The 26,848-nt window shown below is 37.4% G+C and overlaps 1 long non-coding RNA gene across 1 annotated transcript in view; it reads left to right on the top strand.

Annotated features, from left to right (window-relative positions):
• LOC309665763 overlaps window positions 1-26,848 on the top strand; it is a 114,927-nt gene that overhangs the window by 63,467 nt on the left and 24,612 nt on the right. The gene's annotated exons all lie outside the window — the stretch shown is intronic.

The following is a 26,848-nucleotide window of genomic DNA, read 5'->3' as shown; positions in this document are numbered from 1 at the left end:
AAACTACAAAATGCCCTGCCAACATATTTAATTGTCTGCGTTGTTCAGTAAAGTTCTCTCACATCACAAGGCCTATTCTACTTCTTTGTGTTCTTTTGGAACACTTAATTACTCCTACATCATAGATCCCTTCAATAGCAACAAGATACAGAGAGAGATTCAAGAAAGTTGATTATTTTCATCTTGCTCCACTGCCTTTGGGTAAAACTGTCTCCATAAGATTCTCATTGATGTCAGAACAATAGAGCTTAGCCCTGGCCTGCACTGTGTTCCTAGGCTTATATCTAGCCAAGAATAGATGTTGCCAAATATTCAAAGAACTTTCTAAACAGCCTCAGCTTGTGAATCTTTCAACATATTGTACTGAGTTATTCCACCCAATCCTTGGTAAAATTCATATTTATGAATTCATGCACAAATGACAAATGTGTCTAATGGAATTAAAAGCTGTTTGATCCATTAAGCATATTAGGAGTATTGTAATTTACTTTTCTTGTTTTTATTTTTCAGTTTTGTTTTAACTTTGCTTTAAATCAACAAATCATTTTAAACATATATATTAATCCATACCTGATATGAATAGAAAATGACTTCAGTAATAGATACCTAGGCTTACATAGCTAGTCCCTTATAAAAAAATAAAGTAAAATTTACTGCAAGGTGAAGTCAGCATAGTACACATTTTATTTGATATAACAGAAATGTGTGGAGGGATTTCCCTGGCGGTCCGGTGGTTAAGGCTCTGCGCTTTCATTGCAGGGGACACAGGTTCAATCCTTGATCGGGGAACTAAGATTCCTCACGCTGCCTGGTGTGGCCAAAAAGAAAAAAGAAAAAAAAAAAAAAGGAAGAAGGAAAAAGAAAAAGAAATGTGTGGAAAAGAATTGAGGAGAAAAAGAAGATGGCAGAGTAGAAGGACGTGCGCTCATTCCCTCTTGGCGAGAGCACCAAAATCACAGCTAACTGCTGAACAATCATCAACAGGAAGACACTGGAACTCATCAAAAAAGATACCCCACATCCAAAGACAAAGGAGAAGCTGCAATGAGAGGGTAGGAGGGATGCAATCACAATAAAATCAAATCCCATAACCACTGGGTGGGTGACTCACAAACTGGAGAACAGTTATACCACAGAAGTCCACCCACTGGAGTGAAGGTTCTGAGCCCCATGTCAGGCTTCCCAACTTGGGGGTCTGGCAACGGGAGGCAGAATTACCAGAGAATCAAACTTTGAAGGCTAGCAGGATTTGATTGCAGGACTTCGGAAGGACTGGGGGAAACAGAGACTCCACTCTTGAAGGGCACACACAAAGTAGTGTGCACATCAGGACTCAGGGAGAAGGAGCAGTGACCCCACAGGAGACTGAACCAGACCTACTGACTAGTGTTGGAGGGTCTCCTGCAGAGGCAGGGGGTGGCTCTGGCTTACCGCAGGGACAAAGACACTGACAGCAGAAGTTTTGGGAAGTACTCCTTGGTGTGAGCCCTCCTGGAGTCTGCCATTAGCCCCACTGAAGAGCCTGTACCCTCCAGTGCTGGGTTGCCTCAGGCCAAACAACCAACAGGGAGGGAACTCAGCCCCACCCATCAGCAGACAAGGGGATTAAAGTTTTACTGAGCTCTTCCCACCAGAGCAACACCCAGCTCTACCCAACACCAGTTCCTCCCATCAGGAAGCTTGCACAAGCCACATAGATAGCCTCATCCACCAGAGGACAGACAGCAGAAGCAAGAAGAACTACAATCCTGGAGGCTATGGAACAAAAACCACACTCACAGAAAGATAGACAAGATGAAAAGGCAAAGAGCTATGTACCAGATGAAGGAACAAGATAAAACCCCAGAAAAACAACTAAATGAAGTGGAGATAGGCAACCTACCCGAAAAAATATTCAGAACAATGATAATGAAGATGATCCAGGACCTCGGAAAAAGAATGAAGGCAAAGATTGAGAAAATGCAACAAACGTTTAACAAAGACATATAATTAAAGAACAAACACCTAGAAGAATTAAAGAACAAACAGGGATGAACAATACAGTAACTGAAATGAAAAATACACTAGAAGGAATAAATAACAGAATAACTGAGACAGAAGAATGGATAAGTGATCTGGAAGACAGAATGGTGGAATTCACTGCCATGGAACAGAATAAAGAAAAAAGAATGAAAAGAAATGAAGACAGCCTAAGAGACCTCTGGGACAACATTAAATGCACCAACATTTGCATTATAGGGGTCCTAGAAGGAGAAGAGAGAGAGAAAGGACCCGAGAAAGTATTGGAAGAGATTATAGTCGAAAACTTCCCTAACATGGGAAAGGAAATAGCCACCCAAGTCCAGGAAGCGCAGAGAGTCCCAGGCAGGATAAACCCAAGGAGAAACATGCCAAGACACTTAGTAATCAAATTGACAAAAATTAAACACAAACAAAAATTATTAAAAGCAACAAGGGAAAAATGACAACATACAAGGGAATTCCCATAAAGTTAACGGCTGATTTCTCAGCAGAAACTCTACAAGCCAGAAGGGAGTGACATGATATATTTAAAGTGATGAAAGGGAAGAACCTAAAACCAAGATTACTCTACCCGGCAAGGATCTCATTCAGATTTGACAGAGAAATAAAAGCTTTACAGACAAGCAAAAGCTAAGAGAATTCAGCACCACCAAACCAGCTCTACAACACATGCCAAAGGAACTTCGCTAAGTGGGAAACACAAGAGAAGAAAAAGACCTACAAAAACGAACCCAAAATAATTAAGAAAATGGTAATAGGAACATACATATCGATAATTACCTTAAATGTGAATGGATTAAATGCTCCAACCAAAAGACACAGCCTTGCAGAATGGATACAAAAACAAGACCCATATATATGCTGTCTACAAGAGACCCACTTCAGACCTAGGGATACGTACAGACTGAAAGTGAGGGAATGAATAAAGATATTCCATGCAAATGGAAATCAAAAGAAAGCTGCAGTAGCAATATGCATATCAGATAAAATAGACTTGAAAATAAAGAATGTTACAAGAGACAAGGAAGGACACTATATAATGATCAAGGGATCAATCCAAGAAGAAGATATAACAATTATAAATATATACACACCCAACATAGGAGCACCTCAATACGTAAGGCAAATGCAAACAGCTATAAAAGAAGAAATCAACAGTAACACAATAATAGTGGGGGACTTTCACAGCTCACACCAATGGACAGGTCATCCAGACAGAAAGTTAGTAAGGAAACACAAGCTTTAAATGACACAATAGACCAGAGAGATTTAATTGATATTTATAGGACATTCCATCCGAAAACCGCAGATTACACTTTCTTCTCAAGTGCACACGGAACATTCTCTGGGATAGATCACATCTTGGGTCACAAATCAAGCCATGGTAAATTTAGAAATATTGAAATCATATCAAGCATCTTTTCTGACAACAACACTATGAGATTAGAAATAAATTACAGGGAAAAAAAATTAAAAACACAAACACATGAAGGCTAAAGAAGACGTTACTAAATAACCAAGAGATCACTGAAGAAATCAAAGAGGAAATCAAAAAATACAAATGACAATGAAAACACGAGGATCCAAAACCTATGGGATGCAGCAAAAGCAGTTCTAAGAGGGAAGGTTATAGCAATACAAGCCTACATCAAGAAACAAGAAAAATCTCAAATAAACAATCTAACCTTACACCTAAAGGAACGAGAGAAAGAAGAACAAACAAAACCCAAAGTTAGCAGAAGGAAAGGAATCATAAAGGTCAGAGCAGAAATAAATGAAATAGAAACAAAGAAAACAATAGCAAAGATCAATAAAACTAAAAGCTGGTTCTTTGAGAAGATAAACAAAATTGATAAACCTTTAGCCAGGCTCATCAGGAAAAAGAGGGAGAGGACTCAAATCAATAAAATTAGAAATGAAAAAGAAGTTACAGTGCACACCACAGAAATACAAAGCATCCTAAGAGACTACTACCAGCAACTCTATGCCAATAAAATGGACAACCTGGAAGAAATGGACAAATTCTTAGAAAGGTATAACCTTCCAAGACTGAACCAGGAAGAAATAGAAAATATGAACAGACGAATCACAAGTAATGAAATTGAAACTGTGATTAAAACTCTTCCAACAAACAAAAGTCCAGGACCAGATGGCTTCACAGATAAATTCTATCAAACATTTAGAGAAGAGCTAACACCCATCCTTCTCAAACTCTTCCAAAAAATTGCAGAGGAAGTAACACTCCCAAACTCATTCTACGAGGCTACCATCACCCTGATACCAAAACCAGACAAAGATGTCCCCAAAAAAGAAAATTACAGACCAATATCACTGATGAATATAGATGCAAAAATCCTCAACAAAATACTAGCAAACAGAATCCAACAACACATTAAAAGCATCGTACACCATGATCAAGTGGGATTTATCCCAGGGATGCAAGGATTCTTCAGTATACCCAAATCAATCAAGTGATACACCATATTAACAAATTGAAGAATAAAAACCATATGATCATCTCAATAGATGCAGAAAAAGCTTTTGACAAAATTCAACACCATTTGTGATAAAAACTCTCCAGAAGGTGGGCACAGAGGGAATCTACCTCAACATAATAAAGGCCATATATGACAAACCCACAGCAAACATCATTCTTAATGGTGGAAAATCTGAAAACATTCCCTCTAAGATCAAGAACAAGACAAGGATGTCCACTCTTGCCACTATTATTCAACATAGTTTTGGAAGTCCTAGCCACAGCAATCAGAGAAGAAAAAGAAATAAAAAGAATACAAATTGGAAAAGAAGTAAAACTGTCACTGTTTGCAGATGACATGATACTATACATAGAGAATCCTAAAGATGCCACCAGAAAACTACTAGAGCTAATCAGTGAATTTGGTAAAGTTGCAGGATACAAAATTAATGCACAGAAGTTTCTTGCATTCCTATACACTAACAACAAAAGATCAGAAAGAGAAATTAAGGAAACAATCCCATTCACCATTGCAACAAAAACAATAAAATACCTAGGAATAAACCTGCCTAAGGAGGTAAAAGACCTGTACTCAGAAAACTATAGAACATTGATGAAAGAAATCAAAGATGACAGAAACAGATGGAGAGATATACCATGTTCTTGCATTGGAAGAATCAATATTGTGAAAATGACTATAATACCCAAAGCAATCTATAGATTCAATGCAATCCCTATGAAATTACCAATGGCATTTTTTACTGAACTAGAACAAAAAAATCTTAAAATCTGTATGGAGACACAAAAGACCCCGAATATCCAAAGCACTCTTGAGGGGAAAAAAAGGAGCTGGAGGAATCAGACTCCCTGACATCAGACTATACTACAAAGCTACAGTAATCAAGACAATATGGTACTGGCACAAAAACAGAAATATAGATCAATGGAAAAAGATAGAAAGCCCAGAGATAAACCCATGCACCTATGGTCAACTAATCTATGACAAAGGAAGCAAGGATATACAATGGAGAATAGACAGGCTCTTCAATAAGTGGTGCTGGGAAAACTGGACAGCTACACATAAAAGAATGAAATTAGAACACTCCCTAACACCATACACAAAAATAAACTCAAAATGGATTAAAGACCTAAACGTAAGCCCAGACACTATAGAACTCTTAGAGGAAAACATAGGAAGAACACACTTTGACATAAATCACAGCAAGATCTTTTTTGACCCACCTCCTAGAATAATGGAAATAAAAACAAAAATAAACAAATGGGACCTAATGAAACTTAAAAGCTTTTGCACAGCAAAGGAAACTATAACCAAGATGAAAAGACAACCCTCAGAATGGGAGAAAATATTTGCAAATGAATCAACAAAGGATTAATCTCCAAAATATATAAACAGCTCCCATGCAGCTCAATATTAAAAAAACAAACAACCCAATCCAAAAATGGGCAGAAGACCTAAATAGACATTTCCCAAAGAAGACATACAGCTGGCCAAGAGGCACATGTAAAGCTGTTCAACATCACTAACTATTAGAGAAATGCAAATCAAAACTACAGTGAGGTATCACCTCACATCAGTTAGAATAGGCATCATCAGAAAAATCTATAAACAGTAAATGCTGGAGAGGGTGTGAAGAAAAGGGAACCCTCTTGCACTGTTGGTGGGAATGTAAATTGATACAGCTACTATGGCGAATACTATGGATGTTCCTTAAAAAACTAAAAATAGAATTACCATATGACCCAGCAATCCCACTACTGGGCATATACCCAGAGAAAACCATAATTCAAAAAGGCACATGCACCCCAATGTTCATTGCAGCACTATTTACAATAGCCAGGTCATGGAAGCAACCTAAATGCCCATCAACAGATGAATGGGTAAAGAAGATGTGGTACATATATACAACGGAATATTACTCAGTCATAAAAAGGAACGAAATTGGGTCATTTGTAGAGATGTGAATGGACCTAGAGACTGTCATACAGAGTGATAAGTCAGAAAGAGAAAAACAAATATCATATTATTAACGCATACATGTGGAATTTAGAAAAATGGTACAGATGAACCAGTTTGCAAGGCAGAAATAGAGACACAGATGTAGAGAACAAACGTATGGACACCAAGGGGGGAAAGCGGCGGGGGGTGGTGGTGGTGGTGGGATGAATTGGGAGATTGTGATTGACATATATACAGTAATACGTATAAAATAGATAACTAATAAGAACCTGCTGTATAAAAAATAAATAAAATGAAATTCAAGAAAAAAAAGAGGAGAAGAAAAATGAGTAATTTAGGCCTCTTAAATAAATCTTGGGAGAAGGAAAACATTATGGAGGTCAAAATCAGTCCATTAACCCACAAAAGCAGAGCATCTATGTGGTAGGCAGCATTCTAAGATGGTCCCAAGTTTCTCACCCTGTCATATACTATATATCCCACTCTGTAATCCACTCCCCTTGGATGTGGCAGAACCCATGAATATGATGGAATTGTCACTCCTTGATTAGGTTATGCTACATGATAAAGGTGAAAATTTTTTGAAAATATAATTAAGACCCCAAATCAGTTGACTTTGAAGTAATCAAAAAATAGATTATCCTAGAAGGAAGGAAATAATAAAGATCAGAATTGAAATAAATGAAATAGAGACTAAAAGAAAAAAATTAGAAAAGATCAATAAAATTAAGAGCTGGTGTCTTGAAAAGGTAAACAAAGTTGACAAACATTTAGCTAGACTAAGGATAAAAGAGAGAAGACTCAAATAAATAAAATTGGGGAGGGAAATTAAGAGGTACAAGCTTCCAGTTGCACAATACATGAGTCATGGGTATGAAATGCATAGTGTGGGGAATATAGTTAATAACCATGTAATATTTTGTATGGTGACATATGGTAATTAGGATTGTTGTGGTGATCATTTTGGAATGAATAGAAATATCAAATCACTATTTTGTGTAACTATTTTGGGGAACTAACATAGTGTTGTAGGTCAATTATACTTCAAAAACAAACAAACATAGAAAAAGAGATCAGATTTGTTGTTACCACAGGCAGGGGGCTGGGAGATGGGGAATTGAATGAAGGCAGTCAAAAGGTAGAAACTTCTAGTTATAAAATAAATAAGTGCCAGGGATGTGATGTACAACATGATAAATACAAATAACACTGCTGTATGTTGTATATGAAAGTTGTTAAGAGAGTAACCCTGAGTTCTTATCACAAAAAGAAATTTTTTTCCATTTCTTTAATTTTGTACCTATATGAGATGATGGATGCTCATTAAACTTGTTGTGATAATCATTTCATAAGTCAAATCATTACGCTGTACATCTTAAACTGATACTGGGCTATATGTCAATTATATCTCAACAAAACTGGAGGAAAAAATTTTAAAAAATAATGAAATAAAATCAGAAATGAAAGAGGAGACACTGATAGCACATAAATACTTAATGATCATAAGAAAATATTAAGAACATTAAATGGCAACAAATTAGAAAACCTAGAAAAAGTAAATTCCTAAAATATATAACCTACAAAGACTAAATCATAAAGAAACAGAAAGTATGAACAGACCAATTAATAGAGAGCAGGTTGAATCAGTAATGAAAAAACTCCCAGCAAACAAAAGTCCAGGACCATATGGCATGACTGGTGAATTACCAAATATTAAAAGAAGAAGTAATACCAATACTTCTCGAACTTTTCCCAAAAAATTGAAAAGGAGGGAATACTTCCAAATTCACTTTACAAGGCCAGCATTACACAGATACCAAAGCCAGAAAAGGGTACTACAAGGAAAGAAAATTACAGGTCAATATCCCTGATGAACACAGATGCAAAAATCCTCAACAAAATATTAGCAAACTGAATTTAACAATACATTAAAAGGATCATATGTGATCAAGTGGTATTTATTCCTGGGATGCAGGAATAGTACAACATATGGAAATCAGTAAAGGTAGTATACCACATTAACAAAATGGAGGATAAAACATAATAAATTTCAGTATGGTTATCTCAGAACATGATCACTTTGCTCTATGACTAGTAATCTATACTTAGGAAATCTAATGTGGTTATGAGTTTTTTGTTTTGTTTTGTTATTTATTTATTTATTTATTTTTGGCTGTGTTGGGTCTTCGCCTCTGCGCGAGGGCTTTCTCTAGCTGCGTCAAGCGGGGGCCACTCTTCATCGCGGTGCACGGGCCTCTCACTATCGCGGCCTCTCTTGTTGCGGAGCACAGGCTCCAGACGCGCAGGCTCAGTAGTTGTGGCGCATGGGCCCAGTTGCTCCGCGGCATGTGGGATCTTCCCAGACCAGGGCTCGAACCCGTGTCCCCTGCATTGGCAGGCAGATTCTCAACCGCAGTGCCACCAGGGAAGCCTGGTTATGAGTTTTAACTCAGGGAGCATAACTGGAAAGAGCCAGTGACTTTCTAGCTGTTTCTCTTTCTCATTCGCTATTGCCCTTTCTCTCTATTTCACATTATGTAAACAGAATAATATCAAAGATCAATATAAAGTTCCCTAAGAGAGAAGAAAAACAACAGCTCAGACCTTCTGTTTCATAACAGCAGTTATTATTTCTGCTTCCAGGCATAGTGACTATTGTTCACTCTGACTTCCATTAACTTAATGAATAATTCAATTGAAAAGTTATGTTGTTTTTTTTTTTTTTATTTCTTGACTGAAAATGCAATTAACCTACATGCTATTCGAAAATAAACCTCCATTTTTCATTGAGATTATACCAGATGGCAAAATGTAGGATCTCCCTTTCTCTCTCCGGGCAGAATGAATGAAAAAGAAACATTTTTAAAAGTAAAATTGTTTTTTTTTTAATATAAGTAGAAAAATAAAATAACTCTGTAAATAAAATGCATAACGGAAATATTTCAGAAACCAGGTTTCAGTTTTAGTGTATGCCGTAGGTTTTCTCAGGATTGTATAGCAATCATCACAGTGGTTATGAAGAACTAGGCTACAGTAGGGTCTACATAGTTATAATTCTTACTGGTTGTTTAATATAATTACAGTATTTACTTTTACAAATACTGAGGAATTTGTATACTGAATACAGCAAGTGTCTTGTAATGTTTCTCCCCAAATCATAGAGATACTGGCTTTGAGGAGCATAGGGGGACTCCTGGCACTATCTTTGCAACTTTTTTTTGCAAATCTAAGTCTATACTAAAATACAAAGTGAAGAAGAAATTATAATGCTTTCAGCTTCCATTCAGCAGAATTTTAAAGGAGTCAAGAAAGAGTACAATTTGCAAAGCACTCCTGCCTGTGCAGAGACGTAAAGAGCTGCTTAGTTCTCACCATAAACTGAAATATTCAAGATCTCCTCTTCAAAATTGATTTTCAAGCCTCTCAAAGTAACTCTTCACGCTTATTAGAAAGTAAACTCAGTAATAGTGATCTGAAACTCTCATCTGCAGACAGGCAAATGACAAGTTAAATTAGAGCCACCGTGTATGCATAAACTCTCTCAGGAGACCTAATGCCGCTTGAACAAGGTACGGCTGTCCCATTGCTGTGAAAGCCAAGGGTAGTATCACCTTGCATATCACTAATTACCTGTGCTCAAGTCCGAAGGTGGCTTAGTGTCTATTCTCAGATTCACCTTGCTAGCCACTTAAATATTTTCTGTGTGAAGCCCAGTGCAGAGACACAGAGCATTCTCTCTCCACCTTAGGAAGTGATGACTCTGCATAGTCAGGCCCAAATTACACTGACCTTTTTGACAGCGGTGTCACATCCTTCAGTGATAGTCATTTAGGCCGCCCAGCTCACCCTTCAGTTTTTTTAAACACTGAAGATTAACAAGATTTTTTTCCTGTCTCACTAAATGTCTTATTTCTGATTTGTGTCTCCATGCATTGAGCTCTATCTCTGGGTCCGTTTTAGTTCTGGATTTATAGCTTGTCCCTTTCTACATTCACTTTTCTCTTCGAAAATCCTTAATTTGCGTTAAGAAATAAATAATTTACTGCTTTTAAAATGCTGAACACCCAAAATACCTCTGACATTTTCTGTTTTATGAGTGATTGGAAATCAAAGTCATAGTTAAGGTATGATTAAAAGAGTGCCCTTAAAATATGCATCTGAGACTTAGGGGCAGACGGACAATTATTATGATGATAAAATAATTGCTTCTTTTTTCTCCCAGTATGTACTTTTTTTCCCAGCATGTATGAATTTGTACTTCATTCAGAAAGTCAGGGTAGATTTACAGAGAAAGACAAATATTATATCATATCACATATCTGGAATCTAAAAAGTAATACAAATGAATCTGTGAGAAACAGACTCACAGACATAGAAAACAAACTTATGGTTACCAAAGGGGAAAGGACAGGGGAGGGATAAATGAGGAATATGGGATTAGTAGATATAAACTGATATATATATATATAATAGATAAGCAACAAAGATTTACTATATAACACAGGGAACTTTATTCAATATCCTGTAATAACCTATAATGGAAAATAATCTTAAAAATGTATGTATAACTGAATCACTTTGCTGTACACCTGAAACTAACACAATATTGTAAATCAACTGTACTTCAATTTAAAAAAAAAAAAAAATGGTAGATTTGCCACCAGAAAAGCCTCTGAAAATAGAAGTACTCGTTTGTCCAGGGGAGACTTTCTGGAAAATTCCATGACAAGGATACTGAAGCAGCAATAAACTTGAGGCATTTACCTCCAATTTCCCGTAGCCTACCAGGAAACAACAGAGAGTCCCTTCTTCAGAAAATGCAATGCTCACACTCATTGACTAAAGAAGACATGCTAATTTGCTTTCCTGTTTAATTTGTCTTCATTGTTAAAATCATGACCACCATGAATAAGAAGTATGCATTCGTTACCAGTGGCTCAGGATCCTCTTCTGAGCAGCTTACAGACATAACTGCATACATCTTGTTGGCTACTCTTGCGGTCAATACTGCCCAAGGTACATGATGAGACGGATGCATCCAGGTATAAAGTTTTTGGACGGTAAGAACTGTCATACTCATCTATTTCCCAAGGTACTCAGCACAGTGCCCTTTTTGTAGGTGCTTAAGAAATATTTGTTGCATTGAGTTGAATGATAGTGAGAAGAGGCAGGGAAAGTGAGTATCTTGCCAAATCCCTTAATTCCCCAAATCTTCATACTGCCAATGACAAACTGTAAATTAGAACTGCCACAGATATGTTTGAACTTCTGTTTAAATTCCTTCCTAAGTCAGTGCTTCTAAATTTAACACTCTAGTCACATTCCTGGCAGGAGGACAAGCACCGGGATGGAAAATGAGAAAAGCCTAGTCTAGTGCTCTTCTTGTCATTACCTACCGTTTGGTTGCAGAAGACCCAGGGCGAGGATGCGTCGTGCTTCTAGCCTTATTTCCCTTACTTGAGTGGTGAGGGGGAGAAGAGGAACAAAGCCAACATTTGTAAAGCAATTTAATCACTTAAAAGAAAATAGAAGTTTTACAGATACCTATATTCAACTCTTTGATGACTTTCTGTCAGCCCCATGACAATAAATGATCAAAAAGCAGCTTTCAAAAGCAATACAGCAGTTAGGTATCTTAACTCGTCACAGAGTCTGATCTTTGGAGATGAGGGGACATTTTATAGCTGCCCATATTTCAGGTAGCCTGCTTGGACCAGGAGCATATGGAAACTGCACTAGGGGCTCATTCCGGATTGCCTGAGTCACACGCTAGCTGAGTACTGGGTGACTCCCCTTTTCCCAGGCAGAGGGGCAGTGCCCAGTGTCAGCTTACTCTGGAATTGAAGATTTCCTCCTCAAGCGGGGCTCTGCAACCTGAACATGAGCACCAAAATTTGCTCACGGTCTGCTCAAGGTCTTTGATATCAGGCAGTTGGTAATCCCAGAACACAATTGTAAATGTCTGAAACTCAAAATTCAGACTGCCTGGGGTCAAACAGCCAATGTATTCCTTCACTAATGAAGTTATTTTTTTCATACATATGAAAAGAGATGCCCACAGGTCCTTCGACTGGAATAAAATCCACACTATGTGATGCAGACTCCCTGACCTGGCATGTCTCTCCATAGAGAGATGGGGAGACTAGAAGGCATCCTGTATCTCTGGTTTGTTGGCTCTGGCCTTGTGAGTGTTTCCTTTCCCCTATAATGCTTGTTCTTTAATTTATGCCATGTAATATTTTGAAAATAAACCCAACTCTTTACTCCACCAGTAGAAACCTTTTAGGGATCACCTGACACAATGATATCATAGGGAGAAGAGTATGGGCTTTGGGTTCAAAATCTGTAACTTACTAATATAAGTCCATTGATTAGTTATTTAAGTTCTGTGAGTCTCAGTTTCCTCCAGTTTAAAATGAGATTGATAACCATCTCAATTTGATTTGGATATTAAATAAAATGATGTGACTGGCTCTGGCACAAAGTATGAGTTCAATGTTCTTTTCCATGACTTTTCCAATGTCTTCTACCATCTCCCATCACACCTTCCTTTTTGTTTTAAAATTAAGAGAGAAATTGTGGAAACAAGGGAGAGAGCGTTGAAGAAGCTTCATCATATTAAGGACTAGGAGCTGAGAGGAGCAAGGCAAGGAGGCAAACCCAGAGGAAGGATAGCTTTAGAATAAGGGTGTGAGATTTCTGGGAAACTTTTTTTCTGACTTCAGATGAGCTTGGATATCGCCATCTCCCCTAGGCCTAAACAAAGGGCAGTTGCAGATGATTTTTCTATAAATATTATTCTCTATTTATCCTTAAATAAAGATGGATGTTGATTTCTTTACCTCTTCTGGTGCTTGTGAGGCCTGCCTGGTGTTCAAGGCACACATCAACAGGTGCCAAAGGACACAGCAGCATTTCACAACAGCACAAACTCTGCCTTGGGAAAGGATCACTATTACATCTTATAAACCTCCCTGCACACTGACTTAAGTGGTAGCAGTTCCCAAAGACAGAGGCTGTGCTGCCCAGATGCTGCCACGATAGGCTTTCATTTATGACCACATGATTTACATTTGGCAATGACAGCAGCAGTATCATAATCACTCTGGAATTCAGCTTAGAAAGACTCATAACTCTTTAAATGGGTACAGTAGCTTTCAAGCTGTCAGAACAAAAGAGAAATCGTTTCTAATAGCAGCAACTTACCAGGATAAGGAAACAGAGTCCTGTGCATACCAGAATGAGACAATCAACCCACCACTAATATGAACAGTGCTTTCAAAGCAGATAAAAGGCAACTTGCAGTCTTTCTGTTCTACTTTTCTAAGTCAGTCTATCCTCTTGACTTAAAATACTAATTTGTAAATGGCATGCTCAGAATTAGAAGGGTAGACAGATCAGACCAAATACCAGTTCAGAAGGCAAGGAGCTCTATTACTATTGGTATTTACCCTCAGAGCTGCACTGATTTTGCCATTTTTAAGTTATATTAACTCTGCTCATGTACACCCCAGTCGACAAAGAATAAAATTCTGTTTAAGTTTTCTATCCCAGGGGATTTTTATGATGAGTGCAGCAGAACTTTAGAAATCATCTTCCAAAAGAGGAGAGACCAAGTCACTGCTTATCAAAGTTGGAGAAAAATGATGGTCCGTGCCTCCCGGGGATAGTCTCATATGAAGGAAGGTGATATTGAAAACTCGATCTTGAATTTGTATGGATTTTGTAGTTTATAAGCCACTTTCCATATTGTGACTGGGAGTGGCAATTGCCACTGGTATATATGAACGTAGGGGCATCTTAGGGGCCTCTTCAGTCCCAGATTTCTTACCCATTGACTATGCCAAGGTGCATGAAATGCCCATCTAATTCACCACAGCAAAGTGGCAACGGCCCTGAGTTTGGAATCAGAAGTCATGTGTATAAGCCTCATCTTGGCCATTTACCAGCTTTGCCTCCCATGAGGACAGTTACTTACTCTCTTTGAAGCTAGTTTCTCATTTCTAAAATGGAATTATGTGACCTTGATGCCCCCTAGGACCCTTTTCAGTTCTAACATTCTGTGATTATGTAGGCTCTCCTTTTTACTCACTTCTAAGTTTTCTGTATTTAAACCAGGGATCGAAGCAGTCAAACAGCAGAAGTATTTCAGGACACAGGGTCAAGAGCAGAGTCAGATGCTATGGGAGAGTCTCCAGACCACACGGAGGATTCTGAGTGGAGAACTGTGCCAAGGTAGAGCTCACAATTCTGGAGTCTTGAAGGGAGCAGATCTGGCTGGGGGCACAGGCGCCCCTGCACTACTGTCCATCTAAAGTGTTGAATGTGATGGCACGTTGGAGATGCCTAGACAACCCTATCACAAGACGCCCAAGGAATTTACCCTCTGCATACTTAACACCAGCCACACCATCCATAAAAAGGGCTTCTGTAAGGTGCTGGAAGCATCAATGAAGACTATATTTGCCTACTTCTCAAACTTTATCCATCTCAAAAGACTGCCTAGTGGCTGGAAGTTAAGATATTCATGGGGCCTGGGGAATGATGATTTATATATTCTTTTTTTTTTTTTTAATTGCTGTATCACTTCCTAGTAGCAAGCCTGTCAAATATCCACAAGCAATTAGATAAAGTGAAGGATTTGGTAGAAAATTGGAAGAACAAGATCTTTCATTGAGAATGCTTATTTGAGTGTGAAGAAAAGTGATAGAGAAAATTACTTGCAAGAAGAAGCTTTTGTGGAATCAAGGACTTGTGACAAAAGTGGTTAAAAACTGTAATTGAGGTTTCATGTCTTCAGCATAAGCCTAGTTTTAGAAAAAGTAGTCAGTGGTGAATAGAATTTGAGGTCTTAGTCTTCTAGAAAAAATAGAGTAAAGCAAGAAGTATCCAGGGAGAACGTTCTGCCATGGGGCCTCTAAAGCTTTAGATTCTTTCTGTTACTCAACATAAACTTCCCTACAGTTCTCTTACTCTGGAGAACAGCAGAAACATCAAGTCGAGTGTCTGAGTTCAAAGAAAAGTAAATTAAAAGGGAAAAAAAATCCAAATTCCAGTGATCACAGAATATCAGTAAAAAAGAGAACAGACAGAAAATGTCCCTAGGGTGTTAGATGGATTTGCCTTTGACATATAATGTTTCAAGTGACATGATTGTGTAGAGGGCAAAAAATGAATTTCATGCTGTTACCAAGGAGGCAAGTCTTATCTTAAAAGATATGATCTATTTTTGGTGTTTAATCATTTACCTTTTCCACAAAAATATTGAAGTTGGAAGAAACCTTGAAGGTTATTTTTCCCAACAGACTTATTTTGCATTGGATTAGAGGAGCCGGAGCATTGGGAGACGTGAATTGATGTCCTTGGATTTGACCAGGTGAGATTGGAAGATGCACCTGGAACCAGAACCTCTTACTCTGAGTCTGAAGAGCCTTCATTTTGCTCTTTTAAGCATTTCCCAAAGCCACTTTTAGGGCTTTTCCCCTCCATTTTTTCCTCCCTAGTTTTTGTCTTTCTTTCTCCCCTCCTATCCATTTTCTGATTATTACTGTTCTTAACAGATCTCTAATTCCAACAATTCACATTGTTTCACTAAAGACTGTACTTTCTTTTTGAGTCAATTGTATTCTATTCTCTTTCCGTTTTCAATGATTCTGACATATCCACCAATGGCAGATTTTTAAAATTGTATGAGAAGTCGGCAGGATTATGAAAAAGATGCTATGGTAGCTGTCATGGGGATTTAAAACATTTCAGTTAAAAAGTCAATGAAGTGATGATCAAAAATAGATCGGAAGAGATTACAGCAACAGCAGCTCTTGGAAGAGTGTGAAATTAATCATCTGGGAAATATAGTAAAGCAAGAAGTATCCAGGGAAAGAATCTCTGCAGCGGGGCCTCTAAACCTTTAGACGTTGATTCCTGGATATTGCAGCTCTCATGTGCTACTAGGAATAATTCCTGGAAATAGTATTAACCCAAATCCCACTAATACACGAAGAGTCCTGAGTGCAGGCTCTGGACTCTGAACAACAGTTTGTGCGACTAATATAAAATATTGTATTATCAAGGGCTAATGTCATCTACAAATTTTAGTTGTCTTAATTATAGTCTGCAGCTGTTATGCAAAGCTAAAAATAATGTTAACTGTCACCATTGAAATGTATTTTTTAAAGGAATGTCTGTACACATGGCACCGTGTTGAATGTTTTACACACTGAGTAGAGTTAAAAGCTCCCAATTTAAAGTGGATGACTCGGTTCTATCGTGCATCTGGCGAAATCTGCTAAGATCTTAATTCTTTAGAGATTCTTAATTCTTTAAACATGTCTTCAAAGAGAACCAAGCTCTCTGAGCAATGGCAGACCTCTACATTAGGTGTACCTTCTCATATATTTGCTATGAATTCTCTGGTTTCAGTTGAAGGCTTCCCTCCTCTGGGACCTTGAAACATAATAAATGTCATCATTTGTTTCTTTCATAATAATAGGGTTGCTTGGAAATATATAAGTGGTAAAGAAAAAAGAAATAGAGAAAAGTATAAATTACCATCTTAATAGTTTTTATTTTAATTGTCAGGTACTTAAATACAGCCTTAGATAATTGTCACAGAAAGATACAGAAATGCCCTTTGATGAGAAAAACACCATAAATAATTTTTGTTGTATATAGAAGACTTTATCACACTTTTCTGATGAAAACTGAGGTATTAATTGGTACTTTCAAAAATTAAAATACTTATCATTCATTTTTCAGTATTTAGATTACCATAAGCCAGTTCTTCCCCCTAAAGCATAGAAAGAGATCTCTATCTACAAAATCAAAATCATTACTAGATAGTGAAATATCCCACCAACCAGGGAGTGTTTTTTTAGTAATTGTGCACAGATGATTTGATTTGTTATGCTAAAACTTTGCATCCCTCAGGTTTTTGCTGTATTGTGGACAATGCTAAAATGTTAATATGTGGTTGGTGTTTATCAACATCATATCAAAACAACCAGAAGTGAGGATAATTGAATTATTTGGAAGTAATATCTGAAGAAAGAAATTCCATCTTTGGTTGTTTTGAAATATAACCAATCAGGAGCTGAAAACAGCAGAGAAATTTTAAAATATGAGATTGCTCTTTATTTTATGATAGACTGAATTGTGAAGGAAAGAAGCAGTTTATCTTTGAAATACTTTCAAAATGCTATTTTTTCTTTTTATAATATTTATACATGTGTTGTGAGAACAACCAATGAAATATAGATAAGCAAGCAAAAGAAAAGCATTTCCTCCTATCCTATAATCCTGGCCTATTGGTTTAATGGCACCGGCACGAAGTCTGTCTTCCTGAGAAGCATCTCTTTCTATATCTTGCCAGTGTCGGTGGTTAAAGAACTGTCATGAGAGAGCAGAAGAGGACAGACCAATTTTGAGATAATAAAAATAAATGTCTCTATAAGACTGGTCATGATAAAGAAAGACTCACATTTTGCTTTGGCCGGCGTTCGAGGGGAGAGCTATTTTTAGTCACAGATTTACTGTGGAGTCCATTAACCAACTAAACCCAGTAAATACTTAGGAATGATCCTGAATATAGTCCGTTGTAAAATATAAATGAGGATGGGGTCATCAGAAAAGTAATTTTAGGGAGTGGGGCTTTACAAATAGGAATACCTGGGTGGACATTAAGGATGGAAAAGGAATTGTCTGGGGATTTATTAGAAATTGGTGGTCTTTAAAAGGCAGTTTCCGTCACCCCAGAAAGGTCAAGCAGTCAATGTCCGTGATCAGAGGCTTTCAGATTTTTGTTGATCAAGTCACAGCTTCAGTTGACTATAATGAGGCTTCCCAAATTTCTGTTTCCAAAGCCTTTTTCCTCTGTCTCAGGTACACCCTACTCAGTCATCAGTAAAGCTTCCTCCTGAGAATCCGCTCAAGGGATTGTTTTTCAGGCACCAGCTGGAAACCTCATTTGTGTTGTACTGCTCTTCCTAGCAAGAGACTCAAGCCTCCACAGGCACAGGAAACCTTGGAGCCTCTCTCTGCTTTGCATTAAAAGAAAGCATCCTCCAGCACCTCCATAATGAACAAAGTTCACACGCAATCACACAAGCTTCAACTCTGCAAATTTCATAGGCTATACAACTTAAAATTACACTGAGCCCTAATAAATAGGGGACATCTAATCATCTAAGGTTTTCCCCACATCTAATTCTAAGTTGAGTATATGATAAATGAAACATGGCTCTTGGAGGGAGCTAGAGATTCTCACAAGGAACATAAGATCTCTGATTCTTTTATTATTTTAAATTCACTTCTGTTTTTTTGTGTATTTTCAGTCACAGAGTATATTGTCATCCTAGGTAATAACATAAACCTTAAAAACCTACTATTTATTGAGTGCCTACGGTTCTCCAAGCAATATGCTAGGCATTTTACAACCAATGTATCAAATTCTTACATAAATCTTTTATGGCAGGAATTGGTAATAATAGAAGAAGTTAAAAACCAAGATTGGGGAAGTAAGGACTTTGATGATACTTCTGTTATCACTTTTCTTTCATATTATTTCCAATCTTTCACTAATACAGGCCATGCTGCAATGAGTATCTTGGGTCTCCTTGTAAACATATCCTAGGGTTTGTAATACCTCATCATCCAGAATCACTGTTCATAGGGTATAAACAGCTTCAATTTATCAAGATAAAAATTTACACTTTTAACCAATGGTAATTATATAGTATTCACTCTACCAATATATAGATCTAGGACCCAATGATGGGCATAGGAGTGACCCTGCTCACTTGGGGAACTTTTACTTCCTATCCCCTCCCCGATAAGTTCAGACTCTACTGGGGTCCTTGTTCCCAGAAGAGTGATGATTGTCCCAGAAGACATAGTAAAGGTTTCATTAAACCTAACGTTGTGGCTTCTGCCTGTCATTTTGAGCTCTTCACCACAACAGACACACAGAGAAAGAAAGGAACTGCTCTCCTGGCAGAGGTAATCCACTCAGATTATCGTGAGGAGGTAGCCTTGCTGCTCATAATAGAGACAGGAGGCATATGTGGATCTGGAACTCAGAAAATTCTTTCTGGTGCTTCCCTTGTCCAGTCACAATCTTAAAGGGGAAATTGCAGCAACTCTAGCCTGATAAGACCGAGGTAACTTGGTCCTCAACCACTCAGGCAGGAAGGTCTGGGTTACTCCATGGGGCTGGCAATGGTCATGAGCACAAGCGCTAGCCAAGGGGTAGGAAAGTCTTGAATGAATGGTAGAAAAGGCAGATAATGTCTACCAGTCATGGCCTTAGGATCAACTATAACTCTCCTCACTAAACCCGTTGTAAATTTATTTTGAGAAATTGTAACTGGATGGCACTTGGAAGAAGCAATGAGAGAATGGAGGAAACTCAATGTTGGGTCAAACGAATCAGAGTGGTGCAAGGAGATTGTATCAGTGTCCTATGCATTTTATTCTTGCTGACTTCAATGACTGTATCTGCATCTCCATGCCTATTACACAGGCAGCCCTGAAGTGCAGAGGAATTAACACTTCTAGAAGGAGCAGCTCTCAATCAATAATTCTCTGGCATTTGTGTATATATTTCCCAGTCCCTTGCCCTTTGGGTGGGGTCATTCTAACATATGTGTTTCCCTGCAGATTTAATCCCCAGTTGTACACCATCATGGCTGGCTAATTAATGTGTCCTATAATGCCTGCCTTCCACTTCTATATTACGTACACTACTTGCACTTAAATTTTTGTCTCACATCCTGCCTCTGGAAAAACTCAAACTAGGACACAGGATCTCAGCTGTATGCAAGAATCTCGTGAAACTCAAGGTCATATCTTCATATAGGAGTGGGCCTATAGATGCATCCAATTTATGAAGGAGCAACAGAATGTCAGCATTGACTTTGGGCTCCCCTTTTATTTTTTGCACCACCAGATTGCCTGTTTCTACTTTTTAAAGTTTGGTTATGTTTAATTTGATTTTCAGAATGAAACTAAAACAGTGAGGTATCATGTCACTGCTATTAGACTGACAAAAATAAGAACATTGGATAATGGCAGGTGTGGGTGGGGTATGAGGCCTTATGAATATTCATGTACTTCTGCTGAAGAAGAACATTGGTGGAGGCGTTCTGCAGAACAGTCTGGCAGTACTTAGTTATTGTACAATAAGTTTTCACCTACTCTGTGAGACCCAACAGTTCTGTTCCTGTGTGTACAGTCCAAAGGAACGCTCAGTGGATCCGAAAGAAGACACGTGTGAGAAAGCTCAGCAGGGTGCTATTTTTGTTGGCGGGAAATTGCACCAGTGCAGGCATCCACCACGACAGAAGTAGATGTTAAACTGTGTTGCTGCTCACCTTGTAGTACATGCATCAGTACAAGCAACAGACTAATTAATATACACAGTGACTTGGATAGATCTTGAAAATATATTGCTAGATGAATAAAGTAGAAATCACAACAAGATATAAAACATAGTTCTTTTGTGTGCATGAAAATATGCATACAAACAACAATCCAACTTTTGTAAGAACACACCAACTACAGTCTGTGCAACAAATGCATGGAGAGGGACGAAGAAACAGGAAACAGGAGAGAGGAAAAAGAAAACTAATGAACAAAACAAGAACCATGCCTTGTGGAGACCACTGATAATAATCCACCAAGGGCTGACAAATAAGATAAACACAACTATTGGCACCTAAAGTAAAAAAAAAAAAAAGAAAAAAAATACTATATATTTCAAGCATTTCTATAGGTTTGTGGCAGATGGAAGTTTGGCAGAAGTTGAAAGTGTTGGAAATACCTGTAATTCATTTAATAATTTTCCTGTTGATGGTTCCAATTTTTTTCTATTACAAATAGTGCTGCAATGAGTAGCCTTTTGTGCCATGTGCACCTCATGTAGCTTCTACTGAGAGAAGCAATGAGATGTAATGGTTAAGAATGCTGGGTCCAGTGTTGGAGTCTTGACTCCACTAACTGTATGCCCTTGAGCACACAGTTCATTGCTCTGGGCCTCAGTTTCTTGATAATAATAGTATCTACCCCATGGAGTTACAGTGATAATAAAATGAGCTAATGTTTGTAAAGCACTTAGAACAATGCTGGAACATACAGAGCACTCAATCAACGTTCGTTATTAATCCTACTGTTTTAGCACATATTTCAACAGGGTAAAATTACAGATATGGAATTTCTTGCTTACAGGGAATACATTTTAAATGTTTATACCTTTTTAAAAAATTCCAAATGGGCCATATCAATTTAGTCCACCACCAAAGATTCCTGGGAATATAATTTTTCTACACTCTTGCCAAAATCAGATATCTTCATTCTTTTCTCATTCATTTTCATCTTTTGGTGAATAAAACATTACATTTTTACATTACATTTCCCTGTTTACAAGCGAGTATGTGGACCTTTAAATTTTTATCTGATATTCATTCAGAAACTGGCATATTAACAAGATTAATCCTGACCAGTGTTAGACAAAAGAGGCTTCAATCAGCTTGTGTATTTATTTGGCTTATGACCTGTGATAGATTCCAACAGTGCTAAGCTTAGCATGAAGCAACCCTACACACTGCCTTACAGATTCTGCCATTTTCTTTCTGGCCAGATGGGCTATTTGGGATATATAAATGATCATGATTATATCAGAGTGTTATTGTATTTCTTTTCCAAATATTCATAAGCATCATCTTGATTAAAATCAAATCTCCAAAGCCGCTAGAAGTGAAAATAAATTGATGCAGAATTATTAAACATTGGATTACTTTAGAACATTGGTTTTGCTTTTAAAATTTTTTCAAGACATGCAAGATTTTAGCAGCATAATTTTAATCCAAATGCCTAGATTCTATTCTGTGACCTTAAAGAAATTTAAATGTTTATTATATCCTTGTTAGAATAAAATGCCAGTTCATGAGGTTTTAGAAAATGTCAGCCAATATAGCCAAAGGGTTTCTTTTTTAAGAAGTTCACTTTGAAAACAGTCAAAGCACATGGAATCCTAGGGTAATTTATATAGGAAAACAACTAAAAGACAGAGAGAAGTCACTTCCTGTTAAAATTATCTTTAGCCTATGACTATTTCTTCTGTTGGGTTCCTAGAAAAGTTTCCCAGTAAAAACATTTTTATTTAGTGTGATATATATTCAGACAGTTCTCCCTCTTCTATCCCATACATATCCTTGAAGCCCAGAACTTGTGCTGATTCCATAGCAACTTCATCAATATAGAAAGCCTGCAGATATGTGAAGAGACAGGAGAGAAGTAAGAGTTAGAACATGTGTCATTTCATCAATCGATTGCAATGAAGGAACAGGAGTGGTAGGGGAATTGTCAGATATTAGAACGCTTATTGCTGCCCTGTATTCTCAGCTCACTGCTTTGGGAATTTGAAAAAAAACTGTAAGACTTCATATTCTTGTCTTTTTCAGTATTAACCCAGGTTATTAATTATTGCTTGCATAATCCTTAGAGTAAATGCTTTTATGCTCCAAAGTTCAGGTTATATTTTAGGGAGCTAATCTATCTGTTGACTCAAAACCTTACCTAGAAATAGGGTAAAAAATATTAGGAACATAGAGCTTTCACACCTGAAAACACGTTGGCCACAAAATCCTTCCAAATGAAGTTTTAGTCTAATGCCGTCATAATGTATGGCAGGTTATGCTTTGTGGAGAATGGCTTCTTTAACAGAGACTCATTTCTTGTTATATAACTGGTACAGTCTTTATACGATCTCTACAATATCGTGATGTAAAAGGGCTTCGGGATAACCCTATAGAGACTAATTCTCATCAACACATCCTTTGCATAATTTCTCACTGATATCGCTAATGAAATAAAGCAGAGAACTCTTCTCCAAAGACTCTTGGTATTAATAGCCTATCCTCTTATCTTTTATGCATTTCCTTATTAGATCTACTATAATAGAGCAGAAATACATGCTCATCTGTAGCAGAAATACTACATCAACACTGAAATACGCACTTGTCTTTTTTTCTTTATTACTAAGCATGTTGAAATTAAGATATTCTGATTATGAAAATCATAGACATAGTCTAATTATTAACTCCACATCAGCTCAAGTCAGATATTCATTCATTCATTCAGTGAGTGTTTAATGAATCCTGACCATGAACAAGTTACTGTACATTATGGAGGATTCACATGTAAAAAAACAACTTTCCTCAGTGTGTCCAGATGGATGTTTTGCAGTTAATTATTTGTGATGCAAAATAGAAAGGGACAAGTTCTATAGAAAGTTAGCAAGAACTCACCACAGGGAGACAAAGGAAAATGAGAGTATTTTCCAAATGAAAGCATCATAATGTCCTTTGTAGAGACGTCATTTAGTCTGAGCCATGAAAGGTAGGTAGTATTTCAACATGTGGATATGGGGTAAACCAAGATTTGAGCGCGAAATAAATGCGGGAAGAAAGCCTGGAGTAGGACCATGTGGAGAGCGTGTAGGAAGTATGTAGGAGTCTGGTCTTTCTGGGGAATAAAGTAAGTGAAGGGGATGCGTGGAAAGCAGTGAAGCAGGCAGCTGAGACCAGATGGTAAGGGCCTGGTGTGCCCACGCTGAAGAGTTAGGGCTTTTCTTGGTCATTGCAGGTTTTAAACAGAGATAAAATGATCAGAATTATGTTGTACAGGGTGAATCTGACCGAGGAGCTCAGTCTGAATTGGAATGAGAGCCTGGAAATAGTAAAAAGAGAATCTTCTTAAAAATGTCAGGGGATTTGGTAACAAGAGCCTCAACTAAGATAATGCCACTGAAATAAAGAAGAGAGGTGAGGTGGGAGAGAGCGGTGGAGAACTTGGTAACTGGATACAGGCAATGGGAAAGGAAAAAGGACAAGGTGATGCTATTAACAGAAGAAAAAGACACAGGAGAGGAAAAGAGCATTTGGGACAGAATATTTCATTTTAAGACATATTGAATTTTAGGTTTGGAGAAGTAGGTAAGTTTACTATTAGGTGTTAAATCAAAGGAAGACTAATTTATGAAGAATGAAGGGAGGGTTAATGTTTTAGGGAGATTGGAGATTCAAGAAAGTCACTTGAATTTCATGACTAAAGTCACTGGTGAATCTCTATTTTTGAAATATCTGAGCAAAAGAGAGAAAGAACATATACAAAAATATTAATTTTATATACAGATAGAGAGATTATGAGACTCTTGTTCTGTATATTTTTTTCTATAATGACCAAGCAATTCTTGTGCAACAAAGAAAACAACAATGAAATGTCAACAGTCTTTGGTGGCGTTTAGGTAGTGAGAACAGGAGCCATATGTGAAGAGATTACAAAAGGCAATTGCCAAAATCTCTGATTTGGGGGGATTATAATTATTTCTTTCAGAAAAATCCTTCGAGCTCCATTTCTGCATTCACAGTAAATTGTCCTGCCAGGAACTTTATTCCATCACAGCTTCCTGATCTGACTGCGATTTCATCACCTGTAGATCTATTGATCACATCTAGCGCCCATCTAGTGATTCCTTAACGCTCTCACATGAAAAAAGTGATCCTGATTTTCTGCAGCTTCTGCTCATACCCAGTGTTCTACAGAGGTCACTGTAACTGACTCCCCTAACCAGGCAATTATAATTTCAAAAGCTAACTTTATGCAAAGTGTATTTTAATAGTTTATTTACATGCATTATATACGGGAGTTCTCACAATGATTCTATGGCATCTCTGCTATTATATTCCCAATTTTGCTTAGGAGGAAGCTGGTATTTAGCAAGTGTAAGTGGCTTGCCCAAGGCAACTCAGCCAGTAAGTGGTGTGGAACATATTACTCCAACCTTTGTGTCTTTTCCAGAATGGGGTAGGGTGACCTCCACCCAAGAAACTATATGCTAAATGGTTTAAAGGTTCATAAACTGCACACGAGTTCTCCCTAAATTACTAATATGATTCCTTTTCTGTCATTATTAGCAAAATGGAATTATGGAAGGTCAGAGGACCATAGTTCCATTTCTAGGTCTTCCAGTGTGTGTATAGGAAAATCACTTAACCTCCTTGGGTCTTTGAATTCTCTTACAAAAAAAAAAAAAAAAAAAGGATTAATACTTGGCCATCTACATCACAATGGTTTTGTAACTGTTGAATAACTCCACAAAAGTTCTCCATAAGCCATAAAGTGCCTTGAAAATGATCCAGATGCTCTGCCCTGCACCCCAGGTAGAAGAATATTTCAAGTCTGTTTCTAGGGATATTTCTTGCTGTCTAAATAAAGGATATTCATAAAAGCTGGGGCTCTGACTCTTATTCCCACTAAATAGGATTATACTTGTAAAATGCAACTAAACCTTGGATAAAACAAGAGATTATAGTATTAATGGTTTTACTTTTCAGAATACTGTATTTTCGGTTGAACCCAAAGTTGAAATGCTAAAAATCATGCAGGGAATTATAATGTTTCTAGTAAATTTTTCTGGAAAAAACAAATCATCCTGTTTGTTTTCAGCGACCTCCAAATTCCTATATCTAGGTTTTCATTCATTCAACATTTTTGAGGAGCTACTGTGGGTCAGGCACTCACAGACCTCATAGCTCAGTGCTCAAATAGGGAAGAAAGTAATATTCAGCCTTGGCTTGAGAAGGTGAAAAGGACTCTGGGTGGATAGAATAGCATGTACAATGACGTGGATGTAAATTAGAGCTTAGTGTGTCTAGAGAACTGAAAGTGATCTGGAAAATTAGGGTGAAATCAGCAGATTTTGGGGGAACCAGATAGTCAAGGACCTTGTATTCCATGCTAAAATGTTTGTACTCTATCCTGAGGACAATGAAGAGTGTTTGATGGATTTTAAGCATAAAACCATTTTCATATTTTTCAAAGATCTCTCTGGTTCATGTAGAGACTGGATTGAATGGATGGGATCAAGTTTGTCCTTCTTTCTCCTGTTGTAGCACTATTTTTAAAAATCGAGTTTACTGTTCTGTAATTTACATAAAATGTACTAATTTCAAATGTACATTTAAATGCATTTAGAATAATGTACACACCTGAGTAACTACCACAACAATCAAGATAAAGACTATATCCATCACCTCAAAAGTATTATCCCGCTCTCCTACTGTCCATTTCTTCCCTCTAACCCTAGCTCTGACACCCACCTCTGGAACCACTAATGTATCTTTTGTCACAGTGATTAGCTTTGGCTTTTCTATAATATCATAAGAACGATATTTTAGTATTTGTATTTTTTAGTCAGGTTTCTGCTCAGCATAATATTTTTGAGATTCATTCAAGTTGTTGTGTATATATATCACGACTACATTCCATCTTATGTTTAGTATTTCATTTTATAGTTATGTCACAAATGGTTTTTCCCA

This window comes from Balaenoptera physalus (genome assembly GCF_965194825.1).
Source record: "Balaenoptera physalus genome assembly, chromosome: 8".
In the NCBI taxonomy this organism is placed as follows: domain Eukaryota; kingdom Metazoa; phylum Chordata; class Mammalia; order Artiodactyla; family Balaenopteridae; genus Balaenoptera; species Balaenoptera physalus.
The sequence above is the reverse complement of the archived record's forward strand: the minus strand, read 5'-3'. Positions and strand labels throughout refer to the sequence as shown.